Genomic DNA, 15821 nt, shown 5'->3' with positions numbered 1-15821 from the left:
TGTAATTGTGTCAGAGAAAGCAAACGACTTGGAAGAGCAGTTGAACGGAATGAACAGTGTCTTGAAAGGATGGTATAAGATGAACGTCAACAAAAGCAAAACGAGGATAATGGAATGTAGTGGAATTAAGTCGGGTGATGGTGAGGGAATTAGATTAGGAAATAAGACACTTAAAGCAGTAAAGGAGGTTTGCTATTTGGGGAGCAAAATAACTGATGATGGTCGAAGTAGAGAGGATATAAAATGTAGACTGGCAATGGCACGGAAAGCGTTTCTGAAGAAGAAATATTTGTTAACATCGAGTATAGATTTCAACGTCAGGAAGTCATTTCTGAAAGTATTTGTATGGAGTGTAGCCATGTATGGAAGTGAAACGAGGACGATAAATAGTTTAGACAAAAGGAGAATATAAGCTTTCGAAAAGAGGTGCTACAGAGAAATGCTGAAGATTAGATAGGTAGATCACATAACTAATGAGGAGGTATTGAATAGAATCGGGGTGAAGAGGAGCTTGTGGCACAACTTGACTAGAAGAAGGGTGCGGTTGGTAGGACATGTTCTGAGACATCGAGAGATTACCAATTTAGTATTGAAGGGCAGTGTGGAGGGTAAAAATCGTAGAGGGAGACAAAGAGATGAATACACTAAGCATTTTCAGAAGGATGTAGGCTGCAGTAGGTACTGGAAGAAGATTGCACAGGATAGAGTAGCATGGAGAGCTGCATCAAACCAGTCTCAGGACTGAAGACCACAACAACAACAACACTCATCCTTAGCACGACAATGTATGGGGTAAAGGTAATGTATATACTGTAATAGCGTTTCAGAATAACATGCCCGACCATCGGTCTTTCCTGTAGTATTCGTGGACAATACGTGGAAAGGTAGGATTGCTATGTGTGTAAATCAAAATGTAATTATTTTTAACTGTAATGTTCATTGAGCGAGACGAATTTTAGAGGCAGTAACATGTTTCCTGGTTTGGAACATCGGTTGTCGCAATTTTGTAAACGTATTTGCTATGCGCGAGGCTTTTCTTGTAGCGTCACCCACTTACTGTAAACTAAGCTAATCAGTAGCGGAGTTCATAACTCTTCTTCGAACGTTCCCTGTGTCTACCGTAAGTGCATTTCGGCAGGGATCACAGGCCGTCCAACAATATCCAATATCCTTCTCACTTACGGTACACTAAGCGAATCCCAAACAGAAGCGAAACTCACAACTCTTCTTCGAATAATCTCTGTCACTTCTGTTAATACTATTTCGGAAACATTACAGACTGTCGAACAATATTTAAAAATTGATCAGACGATGCTTATGTAAATGATCTCTTTCGTCCGAGAATTTTATTTGATGAGGATGTTTCTGATAAATTTGGGTGCCATAGCGATAGACCTATGCCGTCATTCAACCTTAAAATTAAATCGATAATCTGAAGAAGGGACAAGCGCCAAAAATTCAATATTTCTTCTTTGTCACCAAACGTGTGATAGAATATAGAGGCACATTGGGCGCTATCAAAAGGGAACGAAAACCACTCATGCGCCGGCTTAATCGGACTTGGCAATAGCGCCGGCCATTGTAGCCGAGCGGTTCTAGGCGCTTCAGTCCGGAACCGCGCTGCTGCTACGGACGCAGGTTCAATTCCTGCCTCGGGCGTGTATGTGTGCGATGTCCTTAGGTTAGTTAGGTTTAAATAGTTCTAAGTTTAATGGACTGATGACCTCAGATGTTAAGTCCCATAGTGCTTAGAACTATTTGAACTTGGCAACATATAGTTAGTTTGAAGAAGCGAACGTATCAGTTTTGAGTTCGCCTTCCCTCGACGCTGTGGTCGTGCTAGCATCTGATGTTCGCATCTGCTGTTCAGTTGCTTTAAACCTCTTGCTTGCAGTGCGTCTGAGTATTGTTCTGTGTTTAATCTCTGGCGTAGGAGTTTCGATATTACTCATTAAAGGTAAACAAGTAAGGGTCACTGATGCAGTAACTGTTCTAGATGTTTTAAAACCGTGTTAGTTGGCGTTTCTGATGTGATATCATGTTTTCTGTTGTACGCCTGCTTTTCAGTTGTTTGGTGTTTAGGTTATTGCTACAATTTCATCCACCTCTGAAAGTGATACAGTATAACCTCGTTAGCACGAAGTCGCTTAAGATGAACTTGCCGTTAATGTGAAAATGATATTGCCCCCGCCAGGAATCTTATGGGGAGTTTTATCGTTTACACGAATTTCGGTTCAGACGAACTCTTTTTCAGTCCCTAGAGTTATTAAATTTCATTACAACACAAACTTTTCATCCTGCAGTGTTTTTAAGTGTTACTTTTTCCGAAATTAATGGAAAAAAATTAACTACAAAGTTAACTACCCACTGTTGACTCGTTTCTAACGTATTCTAAATCGGCAGCTGCGATTATTTTCTCAATGGTCGGCGTGTACGGTACATGTAAATGAATTCAGTAATGTGTGCATTAACATTTAGAAACGTATTCGATGCTAGGTGTTCTTTTAATCGTAGCCTAGTCGAGTTAGACTAGTGTATAAAAATCTACAAAGGGTAACACGCGAAACACGGCAAACAGGAAACATACAACCCTAAATATACATTTAAAGCTTAAGAATATGGATGAGGTAAGCCGTAGTACAAAGAAAACAGAAATTGAAGAGCAGTTTGGAATTCCCAAATTTGCTTTATCTGTGATGATTAACAATCGAGGAAAAATCATTAATGCTGCTGCATCAGTTTCCGGAAACAAATGTAGACGATTTGGTAGCACTAAGTTAGAAGACAACGAGAAGTTACTGCTGGAATGGTTCAATCACTTGCGTGCATCTAACATACCTTTAAGTTGCCTTATGAGTCAGTCAAAAGCAAATGAGACTGTCAAAAACCTAGGCGTCGAAGTCTTCAATTGTTCTGCCAGTTGACTGTAACTGCTTCAAAAGAGACATTCATTTTTATCTGCAAAAATTTGTAGTGAAGTAAATAAAATTGATGAAGAAAGTGTGAACAGTTGGTTGCCTGATTTCGACTGAGCCAGGGAAAAGCATGCCTCGTGTGCTGTGTTCAACATAGACAAAACTGGACTTTTCAACAAACTTTCCAAATCGCACCCTGGGGATAAAAGATGATAAATGTCATGGTGGAGGACGCAGTAAACAACGTGTAACTGTCGCTCTCGTATGTACTGCGGACTGCAGTGAGAAGTTTCGTCACTGGATTATTGGTGAGTCCGTGAAACTGCGTTGTTTCAAACACATAAATATGGTGACTTTATCTGGCATCTGTTCTCACTATAAGAAAGCTTGGATCGACGACACATCATTTCGCAAGTGACTTCTTCGTTTCAGCAGTGGAATGGTTGCTCGGCAGACATGTTCTTCTTACATTGGACAGAAGTATTGCCAATAATGCACAGGATCCCATCCTAACGAATATAAGGGTTCAGTTTTTTCCACCAAATCGCGGCAGCCTCCTTCAGCCCTTGGACCAGGGCATCATTTCTCTTATGAAGAGAAGCGACTTGTAAGAGCTGCAGTTGGTGCTGCTCAAAAGAATACTGCAACCCCGATTTGGAATCTGCTTCAAGCAATAAAAACCATCGCAGCCACCTGGAATTCTGTGACGCCACGTCATATACAGAAGCGCTTTAACATAGCCTGGAGAAACAGCAACACTGATGATGTCCACGAGGTAAACGATGCCACTTCACCTGATGAATGGAAAGCACTGCAAGGATTTACTCTGGGATTGATTTTGAGGAATTCATTAGTGAAGTCGACGGTGTTACCGTATGTGTTTTTGTGGAATCTGGTATGACAAAAGCTGTGAGCGATATGCAAGAAGGATCATCGGAAGAAAGTGAGAAGGAGGGGAATACAGATACCTTTCCATCTACGCGTCAGGAGATGTTTACAGCCTTGGAGAGTTGAAAACGATTTGCTTTAACATCCTACGTTACTGCTGAGTTTACGGACTCAGTACTTGTAGTTGGTTGTGAAATTACAAGGTGTTTTCGTTCCCGTGAACTTCAGCGAACCATGATTGAATTTTTTTCAATAAAGTACTGTAACTTGTGGGTACTTGTACTTTTACAGTCACTTTGGGTGTTATAAGCCTATACTAGTGTAAAATGATTGATAGTGTAGTGTATTACTCATTATTGTTGTACTGTACATGTATAAATACTAAAATCTGTGTTTTCACTTAATACGAATTTTTTAACACAAAGTCTTGATTTTTCGGTCCTTCAGGATTCGTTTTAACGAGGTTATATTAGGAACTTGCCTAATAAGGCGGTGCGGGTGTCCTGCATCGTCCCCTACGCTATGTCAAGGAGTATGGGACCTCATCAACATCTGTATTAACTGTACTCCAGCAAAAAAGAAGAACGGTATCTGTCGTCCAGAAATACATATAATAGTTATGATGTGCAGCAAAACAAACGAATTTGTGGTGACGAGTATTCTCATTATTAGGACAAGTGTAACAATACCGTCTATGACAAACAATAGTGATGTTCGTCCCTAAAAATATAGACGTACTGAAAGGTTAAGTGTAGATGAGAAGGCACTTTACTGGAAACCTTTGTTTGATGAACGTTCTACAAGTGATCAGGACACATACTTAATGCGGCTAATGGACCGAAAATCGTCATTATGGAGGTGAGCTCAAAGGAAAAACACCACCTAAACGCGATAGCATTTTTGTTTATCATGTAATGAAAGGCAATGAAAGCATGACTTTGTTTAAAAATGTATTTAGTATTGTGTATTGCATAAAGAATAAAGGAAACTTTCGATTACCGTCATTAGTAACCGCAAATGAGGTTTCCGCGGATAACAGAGGGAGTGTGAACCTCGCGGTAATGCAATATCGTACAACATTCGCTCTTTTGTAGATGAACACATTAACGAATATCTTGTTAAAGAAACGCACTGCAGCAATCAGAATATAATGTACAGGGCTATTCTTAATGATTGACCCATTTTCAAAACTTCGTATTTATTGTAGTACAAATCCGAAATGAGCAAGCTTTATACCAATGTAAAGAGGAAGTTTCAAATTTTTTTTTTCATAATGTTTGATATCAATTTAATAAATGTAATAATTTGTAACTAATTAGTTTTTAATAATTATTTAATAATTAGAAATGTGATAAATGTTATAAATGTTCATTGTGGCCACCGTTGGCTGCACGGCAAACATCGACGCGGTAGCCAAACTCGTCCCACACACTCGAAAGCATATCTGCTATTAGCGAGTGCACAGCAGAAGTGACCCGGTTACACAGATTGTTCGGAGTGGTTGGTGCAGGCGGGATGTAAACAGTTTCCTTCACATAATCCCGTAAGAAATAGTCGTAGGGTGTGAGATCAAGAGATCTCGGTGACCAGAAGTGCAGAGCCAGGTCCTCAAGTCCCCTACGACCGATCTAGTTCTGAGGAAGGGGGTCATTCAAAAAACCTCGTACATCACTGTCCATCCTGTTAGAAAATGAAGTCCTGGAAATGTTCCATAACTTGAGGAAACAACCATTGTTCCAACATGTCCAGGTACGTGATTCCCGTTACAGTTCTATCTGCAAAGAAAAATGGTGCATAAACCGTTATACGAGATAAGGCACAGAACACAAATGATCTTCGGTGAGTCTCTTTCGTGTTGCAATGGTGAATGTGGATTTTCCAAACCCCATATGCGAACATTGTGTCTGTAGACTTTTCCACTAATGTGGAACGTCGCTCATTTCTAAAAATTACACTCTGTAGAAATGCGTCAACCTCCATCCTTGCTAGCACATAAACACAAAATGCGATACGCTTTTCCTTGTCATTTTTGTTGCGAGCCTGCACAAGCTGCCATCGGTAGGGCTTGTACAGCAAACACCATTTCAGAACTGCATACAATTGGTTGGGGTATTCCCAGTTCTCGACTGGCTCTGTTCGTAGACTTACTGAGACTGAGCACAAAACTTTCTTGAATCTGTCGGACATTATCCTCTCACTTACGCGGTCGGCCTGTGCTTTTTCCTTTGCACATACTCGTAGTCTGTTTAAATTCATTAAACCAGCGACTAATGCTTTTGCGAGTTGGTGGTTGAACACCGAATTTGATACGAAATGCCCGCTGCACTGCAATTTGCGACTCACTTTTCGCGAACTCAAGAAAGCAGAGAGCCTTCTACTCCACAGTCGCCATCTCACTCACAACTGACAGTGAAACGGAATGACGGTACTTTTGCCGCGCGAACTCTACAGGCCGCTTCTGAAACAGTCACCGCCCGCCCGTCGCCGCCACCCAAAAACTTTGAGAAACTTCCTCTTTTTATTGGTATAAAGCTGGTTCATTTCGTATTTATACTTGAATACATACGAATTTCTGAAAGTGGGTCCATCATTTAGAATAACTCTGTATTTGAATGCTGAACTAAACGTCTTTTGTAAAGCCTCTTTTGCAAAAAAACATACACACTAAGGCAGTATAATGTGACTTTTTTATATATATTACGACTATACATTTTTACGTCCTCAAATCTATATCTTTAGTACTTGTGAAGAACTAATTGCAAAGATAAAAGTCTGAACGACAGTGTAAAGCGAGCTTCTGTCACCGAAAAGCTCACTCATGTTCGTCAAGCTCGCAAGTTTTATAACGGAAAGAAATACACTATTGTTTGGGAAAAGTGAATCAACAAAACCGAGAGCTGCGATCACAATGAAATTCCCTCCGCCGATTAGGGACATGACACTACACTTCCTCTTATCGTGGTGTGTTGCAGGCCATTGCTTCTGACTGTTTCACATTTTACAAACAGTTCTATAAAACTTCTTTCTACCAATGATCCAAAGGTTCGAGCACTTGTTTCGACTTCAGGCAAAACCTCCCTTTACCAAAACTCCCTGTTCAGAAAATGTTCTATCTGAGGAAAGCCTGGCTATATGTATTCAGCATACACGACATGAAAAGAGATTCCTTCCATTTCTATGTTTATTCCGAAGGAGAATCTAAACGTGGACCTGAAAAAGTATATAGCAAGCTGTGGTTCAAAAATAAACGACTTTTCAGTGACGCCTGTGGGGGTTAAAACTTTAACAATGTAGTGCGCTTTCTCCTTTAGTTTGTTGCTGGAAGACGATTTATAAAGATTTATTGGTACTTGCCATTGCGAGGGCACTCTTTTCATCAATTTTGAGACAACGAAAAGAACAAATCAGACGACCAGACGGAATTTACACAACACAACAGTACACTGATTCTCAAGAAAGACGGGATTCAATGTTGCACTAAGTTTTAATGTCTAACTCATAATCAGTTTGAAGAAGGGAACAAATCCTCGGTTTTTAATATCGTGACGAGTCCTTGAAGCCAATGCAGTTCATCCCTCCAAGGTGCTGAGACAGTAGTTGATGTAAAGAATCTCATTTATATATTTGGTTAAAACAAACTTGATTAAAATCAGGGGAGAGTGAGTCCTTCAGGTCAATCCAATTCATCTTTCCGAGGTACTGAGATAGTAGGTTTATGTGAAGAATTTCATATAAGTATTTGTTAAAACGATCTTGAATAAAATCAAGAGAGAGTTTTTCGTATTTCCCCACAAAGGGAGGTTTTGTATTTCTTCCCTTCTTCTAACTACCAATTCGATTACCCTTAGATACTTTACGGTTATGGCTGAGCGCAGTTACAAACAACTGATTGCGTAGTCAAACGACATACAGATTTTTTTTTCCTTTCCTTATTTGTAGGCATTACGTTATTCTGTACGGGCGTGTTTTGTTTACTAGACGACGATGCCTAACTGCACCAAAAGCTTTCTGGATGTCAAGAAACGTATAGATCCTAATTTGAGAGTAACTATGAGGAAATAGGAGTCTTGAATGAAAGAGATTAGAGGTAACACGTGCATGTGAAAAATTTTGCTGGTAAACTTTAAAAACTATGTATCCATAGATGTTTAACATATTATAATGAAGTGGGTGGCGCCCGGCTGACCGTCAACAGAAAATACTGGAAGGGAGAGTGGAAAACATAAGAAATCCACAATAAAAAGCAAACAGACGTGCGACGAATTTATCAGACAACCATTAGTTATAAGAAAGGATACTGCCAGAAGAAATTTGGGTACTTCGAAGCTTTGTAGCTTAAGTTAAAATTTTAATGAAATCTAGGAGCAATAACAGGGAAGCAAACATAAAACGCATGAACAGGACGGTCCCAGGCGGGAATTGTGGAGGGAACGTCAACCACATATGAGTACCCCGATGCATGGGAAATGCCAGGGTCAAGTGCCCGTTGTCGTAGAGAAACTGTGATCGGAACTTTTTATGGAAGTGCACTTTCCTGACAAGTGCTGAATACGTACACCAAAAAATTACTCGAATATCTTGTCAGAGCTCATATTAAATAGGTTTGTTCTTTGAATTTACTGTCTAGAAAAATGTGAAGCAGTAAATATTATCTTAATATTTATATTAATAGCAGTATTCATGTTATAACTGTAATTATTATTAATTCGCATAAGACATTTTGAGTTTCACGAAATAATCATCAGAAAAATCCAAAAGAAATATTTATGTTTGTGTTTTTAACAACTTGGTAAGCAAATATGGCAAAAATTTCTAATCGTACTACTTTAAAATTTCAAGGTAGCAATTTATGAACTACGAAGTTACTGTTGATGTTAATTACATATGACAGAATACATTGTGAGGCGTAAAAATATGCGACAACAGTGCGTACGTAGATTGCGAAGTGGTATCTAATTTCAGTTTTTGTTACTCTTACGTTACTGTAAAGTAATAGATTAATTATGTTTGAATTTCGTTGGGCCGGCCGCGGTGGTCTAGCGGTTCTAGGCGTTCAGTCCGGAACCGCGCGACTGTTACGGTCGCAGGTTCGAATCCTGCCTCGGGCATGGATGTGTATGATGTCCTTAGGTTAGTTAGGTTTAAGTAGTTGTAAGTTGTAGGGGACTTATGACCACAGCATAAGATTAATAAGAGCTCGAACGGAAATATTTTTTTGGTCTTCCTTTTTCCCACGAGCCATTCGAGAGTGGAATGGTAGAGGAATAGTATGAAAATGGTTCGATGAACCTTCTGCCAGGCACATAAGCGTCAATTGCAGAGTAACCATGTAGATGTAGATGGTAAGTAACATCATTCTCGTCCAACGAGTCATCATCAAAGTTAGTTCGTTCTCAGTACTTGGGGGAGGGGAGATACAAATGTAAAACATTATACTACGACCAATTCTTGGAGAATATAATTGGCTGTTCTGTTAGACTTTCTGCTTTCGATAAAGCTGTTGTGAACAGTGTGCACCTAAGCATATGTACGTTGACAATGTAAGCGTCACAAACAGGTAGTAGGATTATTTCGTATTTTGACGCTCCGTGGAAAGAACGTTTAGTATTTAGTCGTGTCGACGGCTAAAATGATATTCTATTTTATTGTTTGAAACTGGTGCTACATCTGGAAGGGAATTTCAGATATTTATGGGAAAATTAAAACTGTTTGTTTACTTAATATTTACTACAGTTTTGTGAAATTAAACCAATATATAACAAGTTAAGCACGCTGAATTTTGATCATTGTGTTGTCTAAGATGTGGACAGCATATGCTGTTGCAAATACTGTTCAACAAACTGTGTATACAGAAGTTGATCTAACATCGTATGAGATTTTTGGAAACGTTTCAGGATTGTGCTCCCTGCCGCCGTTGGATAAGCAGCTGCAGCAGAAAGTCGTATACTCCTAGCTCATCATTTGTTACATAGTTTAATTCTTAATTTCTTTGCGTCTTTTTGGTACTTGCATTATTTAAATCATAAATTTCGGGCGTATTATAGTATTTGAGAGTTGTAGCATCGCGTTTTAGTACCTGAATAGTGTAAATTCGCGTAGTCGTCTGTCTTCTGTTTTTGTTTTGAACGGCCAGTGTCGGTTGGTCACAGTCAGTGTGCTCCCTGCCGCCGTTGGATAAGCAGCTGCAGCAGCAAGTCGTATACTCCTAGCTCACTCATTTGTTACATAGTTTACTTCTTAATTTCTTTGCGTGTTTTTGGTACTTGCATTGTTTAATTCATAAATTTTGGGCGTATTATAGTATTTGATAGTTGCAGCATCGCGTTTTAGTACCTGAATAGTGTAAAATCGCGTAGTCTCCTTCCACCGCCGAGCAGTGTGTCAGCAGTGCTCAAGTGGCAGCATTACTGCATTTACTAGGCAATCTTGTATTTTAATAACCGTTTAAATTTTGTGTCGATTTGTTTGCGCTCTGTAGATTAGTTCAGACGTTCTTTGCACAACAGTTTTTAGCATGGATAGGGACTGCAACTGCTGTGTTCGGATGCAGGCTGAGTTGGCATCCCTTCGCTCCCAGCTTCAGGCAGTGTTGGCTTCGGTCACACAGCTTGAGGCTGTTGCCAATGGTCATCACTGTGGGGGCCCGGATGGGGGTTTGTCGGGGACAGCCAGCTCGTCCCACGCATCCCCCAATCGGACTACGACTGTGGTTGCCCGGGATACTGCCCGCATTGAGGCTGATCCCTCACCTGTGGTAGAGTGGGAGGTCGTCTCAAGGTGTGGCAGGGGGCGAAAGACATTCCGGAGGGCTGAGCGGAAGGCCTCTCCAGTTTGTCTGACGAACCGGTTTCAGGCTCTGTCTCAGGCTGATACTGATCTTCGGCCTGACATGGCTGCTTGTCCTGTTCCAGAGGTTGCCCCTCAGTCTGCAAGATCCGGGCGGTCGCAGAGGGTGGGCTTACTGGTAGCTGGGAGCTCCAACGTCAGGCGCGTAATGGGGCCCCTTAGGGATATGGCAGCAAGGGAGGGGAAGTAAACCAAAGTGCACTCCGTGTGCATACCGGGGGGAGTCATTCCAGATGTGGAAAGGGTCCTTCCGGATGCCATGAAGGGTACAGGGTGCACCCATCTGCTGGTGGTCGCTCATGTCGGCACCAATGATGTGTGTCGCTATGGATCGGAGGAAATCCTCTCTGGCTTCCAGCGGCTATCTGATTTGGTGAAGACTGCCAGTCTCGCTAGCGGGATGAAAGCAGAGCTCACCATCTGCAGCATCGTCGACAGGACTGACTGCGGACCTTTGGTACAGAGCCGAGTGGAGGGTCTGAATCAGAGGCTGAGACGGTTCTGCGACCGTGTGGGCTGCAGATTCCTCGACTTACGCCGTAGGGTGGTGGGGTTTCGGGTTCCGCTGGATAGGTCAGGAGTCCACTACACGCAACAAGCGGCTACACGGGTAGCAGGGGTTGTGTGGCGTGGGCTGGGCGGTTTTTTAGGTTAGATGGCCTCGGGCAAGTACAGAAAGGGCAACAGCCTCAACGGGTGCGGGGCAAAGTCAGGACATGCGGGGACCAAGCAGCAATCGGTATTGTAATTGTAAACTGTCGAAGCTGCGTTGGTAAAGTACCGGAACTTCAAGCGCTGATAGAAAGCACCGAAGCTGAAATCGTTATAGGTACAGAAAGCTGGCTAAAGCCAGAGATAAATTCTGCCGAAATTTTTACAAAGGCACAGACTGTGTTTAGAAAGTATAGATTGCATGCAACAGGTGGTGGCGTGTTTGTCGCTGTTAGTAGTAGTTTATCCTGTAGTGAAGTAGAAGTGGATAGTTCCTGTGAATTATTATGGGTGGAGGTTACACTCAACAACCGAGCTAGGTTAATAATTGGCTCCTTTTACCGACCCCCCGACTCAGCAGCATTAGTGGCAGAACAGCTGAGAGAAAATTTGGAATACATTTCACATAAATTGTCTCAGCATGTTATAGTCTTAGGTGGAGATTTCAATTTACCAGATATAGACTGGGACACTCAGATGTTTAGGACGGGTGGTAGGGACAGAGCATCGAGTGACATTATACTGAGTGCACTATCCGAAAATTACCTCGAGCAATTAAACAGAGAACCGACTCGTGGAGATAACATCTTGGACCTACTGATAACAAACAGACCCGAACTTTTCGACTCTGTAAGCGCAGAACAGGGAATCAGTGATCATAAGGCCGTTGCAGCATCCCTGAATATGGAAGTTAATAGGAATATAAAAAAAGGGAGGAAGGTTTATCTGTTTAGCAAGAGTAATAGAAGGCAGATTTCAGGCTACCTAACAGATCAAAACGAAAATTTCTGTTCCGACACTGACAATGTTGAGTGTTTATGGAAAAAGTTCAAGGCAATTGTAAAATGCGTTTTAGACAGGTACGTGCCGAGTAAAACTGTGAGGGACGGGAAAAACCCACCGTGGTACAACAACAAAGTTAGGAAATTACTGCGAAAGCAAAGAGAGCTTCACTCTAAATTTAAACGCAGCCAAAACCTCTCAGACAAACAGAAGCTAAACGATGTCAAAGTTAGCGTAAGGAGGGCTATGCGTGAAGCGTAAAGTGAACTCGAAAGTAAAATACTAGGTACCGACTTGACAGAAAATCCTAGGAAGTTCTGGTCTTACGTTAAATCAGTAAGTGGCTCGAAACAGCATGTCCAGACACTCCGGGATGATGATGGCATTGAAACAGAGGATGACAAGCGTAAAGCTGAAATACTAAACACCTTTTTCCAAAGCTGTTTCACAGAGGAAGACCGCACTGCAGTTCCTTCTCTAAATCCTCGCACAATCGAAAAAATGGCTGACATCGAAATAAGTGTCCAAGGAATAGAAAAGCAACTGAAATCACTCAACAGAGGAAAGTCCACTGGACCTGACGGGATACCAATTCGATTCTACACAGAGTACGCGAAAGAACTTGCCCCCCTTCTAACAGCCGTGTACCGCAAGTCTCTAGAGGAACGGAAGGTTCCAAATGATTGGAAAAGAGCACAGGTAGTCCCAGTCTTCAAGAAGGGTCGTCGAGCAGATGCGCAAAACTATAGACCTATATCTCTGACGTCGATCTGTTGTAGAATTTTAGAACATGTTTTTTGCTCGAGTATCATGTCGTTTTTGGAAACTCAGAATCTACTATGTAGGAATCAACATGGATTCCGGAAACAGCGATCGTGTGAGACCCAACTCGCTCTATTTGTTCATGAGACCCAGAAAATATTAGATACAGGCTCCCAGGTAGATGCTATTTTTCTTGATTTCCGCAAGGCGTTCGATACAGTTCCGCACTGTCGCCTGATAAACAAAGTAAGAGCCTACGGAATATCAGACCAGCTGTGTGGCTGGATTGAAGAGTGTTTAGCAAACAGAACACAGCATGTTGTTCTCAACGGAGAGACGTCTACAGACGTTAAAGTAACCTCTGGCGTGCCACAGGGGAGTGTTATGGGACCATTGCTTTTCACTATATATATAAATGACCTAGTAGATAGTGTCGGAAGTTCCATGCGGCTTTTCGCGGATGATGCTGTAGTATACAGAGAAGTTGCAGCATTAGAAAATTGTAGCGAAATGCAGGAAGATCTGCAGCGGATAGGCACTTGGTGCAGGGAGTGGCAACTGACCCTTAACATAGACAAATGTAATGTATTGAGAATACATAGAAAGAAGGATCCTTTATTGTATGAATATATGATAGCGGAACAAACACTGGTAGCAGTTACTTCTGTAAAATATCTGGGAGTATGCGTGCGGAACGATTTGAAGTGGAATGATAATATAAAATTAATTGTTGGTAAGGCGGGTACCAGGTTGAGATTCATTGGGAGAGTCCTTAGAAAATGTAGTCCATCAACAAAGGAGGTGGCTTACAAAACACTCGTTCGACCTATACTTGAGTATTGCTCATCAGTGTGGGATCCGTACCAGATCGGGTTGACGGAAGAGAGAGAGAAGATCCAAAGAAGAGCGGCGCGTTTCGTCACAGGGTTATTTGGTAACCGTGATAGCGTTACGGAGATGTTTAACTAACTCCAGTGGTAGACTCTGCAAGAGAGGCGCTCTGCATCGCGGTGTAGCTTGCTCGCCAGGTTTCGAGAGGGTGCGTTTCTGGATGAGGTATCAAATATATTGCTTCCCCCTACTTATACCTCCCGAGGAGATCACGAATGTAAAATTAGAGAGATTAGAGCGCGCACAGAGGCTTTCAGACAGTCATTCTTCCCGCGAACCATACGCGACTGGAACAGGAAAGGGAGGTAATGACAGTGGCACGTAAAGTGCCCTCCGCCACACACCCTTGGGTGGCTTGCGGAGTATAAATGTAGATGTAGATGTAGATTGATACCACTACATTGACCAACATTTCAGGTAGGAGGTGGCAATGCATAATCTTCTACGTTAGTAACGTAATGGGTGTTGTCGAGTGACTAATATAGCTTTTTATTTCGCAGGAGAACTTTTGTGAAGTTTAGAATGTGCGAGATAAGTTACTGGTGGAAGTAAAGCTGTGGGCACAGATCGTGAGTCGTACTTCTCGAGTTCCAGCACACAATTTTAATCTGGCAGGAAGATACATATTAGCGCACACTCCACTGATGAGCGAAACTTTCATTCTGGAAGTTTTTTGTTTGTTTCGATCGTAGGTCTAGTTGAGGTTACCATTTGTTCTTATATACCTGATAAACATAACAAAAGTAGCGAAGAGAAGAACAGAAGCTTATTCTACCAATATTATTGCTGTCTGTGGACTTCACGCTTTGCTCATCCCTGACCTACACAAATTCCAGAAAAAATTCATCCAGTTCCATAGCACAAGAAACATATTAAAATTAAACAAACAGTGTACTCAAGATCATGTAACTCGAAATCACTATTTGTAGCTATAACTTTCGTAACATTTCTGCAGAAGCACATAAAACTAGGTCAGAAGCAGAGATCTTGGTTATGTAATGAAATTACGAAGCAGTATGCAAAAAATTTGAACTAAACAGAAAACTATAGATTTTGCACTTGCAGATATCAAAAAGGTTACAATCCAGTGGCACATGTTAAATAAAACAGAACAGAGAGCTAAAAAAACAGATAGACTAAAACAAAAAACAAAAAAAAACGAATTTCATTGTCCTCATGAGAAGAGTGCTGAAGGAGAACTCTTTCACATACACACATCCATATAGTCAAGACACATGACACACACATTTTACCCGAGAACAATGAATCTCACTCGCGCACTAAAGTATGAAGTTGAAAAAAAATAGAGAAGGATCTTAAATATTAGACTAAGAGGAATAAATTAACAAATGCAGCGGGAGAGGAAAAGTACATAACGTAGCACAAGAATGAAAATGTAATTGAGATTTAATCAGGAAACTGATAGAAAACAAGCAAAGCGCATAATCAAAAAGAAGGAAACTCATAAAAACAAAGAAAGATAGTAAGAAAGCACTATCGCTTATGTCAACACAGAAAGAAAACTAAATAGTTGAGGACTGGCTACAAAAGAAAGTAATACTATAATATACAGGCGTACATGGATAAACCAAGAGAGCTATTTAAAAAAATGATGAAGTACATTCTCCCAGAATCGCTCATAGTATAACGTTTCACCTTTTTATCCAGCTCCCCCAGGGTACGAGAGTCCTTGACTGTGAGTGTTAGATTCACAACTCCTATACCATTTCATTACCGAGTTACATGACAGAGCTATATTTTTATTAGAAATGAATTTTGTTAGGATTGTTGTAAATGACAAAAATCATTTTCGTAATTTAGATTTTAAATGTTAGTCTTTTTATACAATTCAGTAGATTCAACTTCTTTCACCATTCCCTTACCAAATATGCACTACTGGCCATTAAAACTGCTACATCACGAAGAAGACATGCTACAGACGCGAAATTTAACCGACAGGAAGAAGATGCTGTGATATGGAAGTGATTAGCTTTTCAGAGCATTCACACAAGGTTGGCGCCGGTA

At 41.1% G+C, this 15821-nt stretch overlaps 1 protein-coding gene across 1 annotated transcript in view; it reads right to left on the bottom strand.

Moving 5' to 3' along the window:
* The window catches only part of LOC126191458 (monocarboxylate transporter 1-like), a 128425-nt gene that overhangs the window by 68053 nt on the left and 44551 nt on the right, over positions 1 to 15821 (bottom strand). The window lies entirely within an intron of this gene.

This window comes from Schistocerca cancellata, chromosome 6, assembly GCF_023864275.1.
Source record: "Schistocerca cancellata isolate TAMUIC-IGC-003103 chromosome 6, iqSchCanc2.1, whole genome shotgun sequence".
Taxonomy (NCBI): domain Eukaryota; kingdom Metazoa; phylum Arthropoda; class Insecta; order Orthoptera; family Acrididae; genus Schistocerca; species Schistocerca cancellata.
The sequence above is the reverse complement of the archived record's forward strand: the minus strand, read 5'-3'. Positions and strand labels throughout refer to the sequence as shown.